The sequence below is a fragment of the Lepidothrix coronata genome, unplaced genomic scaffold (assembly GCF_001604755.1).
Source record: "Lepidothrix coronata isolate B3197 unplaced genomic scaffold, Lepidothrix_coronata-1.0 Scaffold2661, whole genome shotgun sequence".
Classification (NCBI taxonomy): domain Eukaryota; kingdom Metazoa; phylum Chordata; class Aves; order Passeriformes; family Pipridae; genus Lepidothrix; species Lepidothrix coronata.
In genome coordinates this window covers 1-2,242 of record NW_016692841.1, presented here as the reverse complement: position 1 = coordinate 2,242, position 2,242 = coordinate 1, and the positions used below count along the sequence as shown (strand labels likewise).

The 2,242-nt window shown below is 33.8% G+C and overlaps 1 long non-coding RNA gene across 1 annotated transcript; it reads right to left on the bottom strand.

Annotated features, from left to right (window-relative positions):
• Positions 1–6: 6 nt before the first annotated feature.
• Positions 7–2,167, bottom strand: LOC108491912. Its single transcript, XR_001872960.1, has 3 exons — positions 1,954–2,167; positions 808–892; positions 7–123 (listed from the first exon to the last, which is right to left on the bottom strand). It is a non-coding gene; the product is annotated as an uncharacterized LOC108491912 (long non-coding RNA).
• Between the last annotated feature and the right edge of the window lie 75 nt (positions 2,168–2,242).

Genomic DNA, 2,242 nt, shown 5'->3' with positions numbered 1-2,242 from the left:
AACCCAAATATGAATATTTATACCTGACATTAAGTGTTTCCAGATTCTGAACTTGAGAAGCAATATCTATTACTGTCTCCCAAGATGATATCAAATTTTTTGATAGGTTTATATGCCTCATATCTGAAATGTCATGTTAAGAAAAAGAAACTTATCTCAAATCTGAACTTCCCTTTTCAGAAATTAGAATTAGGGTTTGAATAAAATAAACAGAAATAGATTACACTTGTTTGGACTAAGAGATACTATTGCTCAGTTACAGCAAATTTTATTTTGATTTGTGGTATGGACATGGCTTACAGTTTTATAAAATAGCTTAACTTTTCAAATCCTAAAATGGATTAATTTCTATACTGACAAGAACTCTTACCAGTCCTTTCAAATGAACAAATAATACCTTTTCTGTATTTCTGTAACACTGTCACAACACACAGCATACTGAACATATTATTTGTTATATATTGGAAGTCTCTGGTGTCTACAGAACATATCAGTTGTACTTTTATGGAGTTATCTATTCTAGGGTTAAATTTAAAAAAAAAAATTGCTGAAGCCTTTTGAAATTGCAGTCACAGTAGCAATCTATGACAGTACTTGTATTTTTATCCACAATTTGCATTTCCTCTCAAAAACTGTAGGCATCGACTTTTAAACTCTGTAACTATTGCATTAAACTTCTAAATATAAACTACAGTTTCAATAATTTTTTAATAAAAGGATACAAGTATCATTCATTGAAGTGAACACTTGGAATGCTAAAGTATATACTTTACTTGTGGTATCATGCAATGTAGCAAAAAAGGATACTGGCACACGTTCTGCTGATTTCCTCTGTCTGACCAGCATGGCTCACTGCACACTCACGCACCGAGATATCTACCAGTTTGTTCAGCTGTCTAAATGAGAAAGAACATCCTATTAATTAATCTTCAAATAGAAACAAGTGTGTATAAATACCTGTATAAATAACATCCTTTTTATACATACCCTCTCCTTTGGAATTAGCATTGTGGAGATTGCTACATTGCAGTGTCATTCTTACTCGAACATCTCTGTTTTTTTGCCTTGACATTGCTACTACAAAATAGGTCTGGTTGAACCACAATTCCCACCCCCCCACACTCCCCCCAGAAACCCTTATCCAACTGAAAAAAAGAGTGATAAAACAGATTAAATATAGCTATGCAAATTGGAATTTAATTAGAGGTTCCAAGTTAAACAGGTTTCTTGCAATACTTTTTGCAAGAGGTTCTGAGTAATTTGTGCATCCTTTGTAACACTTAGCAAATAATTTTAAAAAATGTATTTTTGACTGCTTAGTATGTTCTGGGAGACAAAGGGAGAATAATTGTGGAATATCAGCTCAGAATTAGACTGCCACCTACTGAACTAATACATCTCTACTGCTAGAGGCCATTAAAACTGCAATTTACTACACATCATTAAGTTACTTCTTTCTTACCCTTCCAGGTACATGAACATAACATGAACTGACTGAAAGAGTTCTTCACTAGCAGTACAGTGACTTTCTGCCTTCCCTTTCTTAGTTACAAAGTCATTAGAGATACAAGTAAACAAAGATTAAATAATACTGTATAATATTAAGAAAACATCTAAATACATCTATTTAAAAAGGACCACGCGTGCGTATGATCATTGCCAATATCATATCTGTCATTCCTCCCCAGATATCTTCGCCTTCTACTTTATGAAATCAAAATGAGGATTGTGAGTACTCAAGCATGACATAATCCCAGTTCCTATCTGTAAAACCTGTAAATTATGAAGCCACAATAGGAAGATTTCTTGTCTCTTCCACCATAGTGGAGTTTGCCCTACTTTTAGATATATGACAATATTATATGCATGGCAGTCAGCTTCCTTTGCTTTCAGTTGAAATACTACTTGACTATCAATCACTAATAATGTATCTTAGATTTTCATATATTATACTTGCCTTTGCTGCTCTGCGACAGAATCCATGCCAACAAATTCCACAGTCTTCGTCCCAAATACTACTGTATTCTCTGTCCCATACTGAACATCTTGCTTATCATTCAATCCGTACCGATCCTTTACTGCAGTAAGAAAATCTACTCCAAAATTTGCCTTGTTTGGCCGGATAAATGATCCTCCTTTAGGATGCCTAGAACAGAGGAGCCAGGAAAAGCTGAAATATGAAAAGTTGTAGTAACAACGACTAGCCTCAAAAGTACTAATTATTACTTTTTCAAAAAAAAAA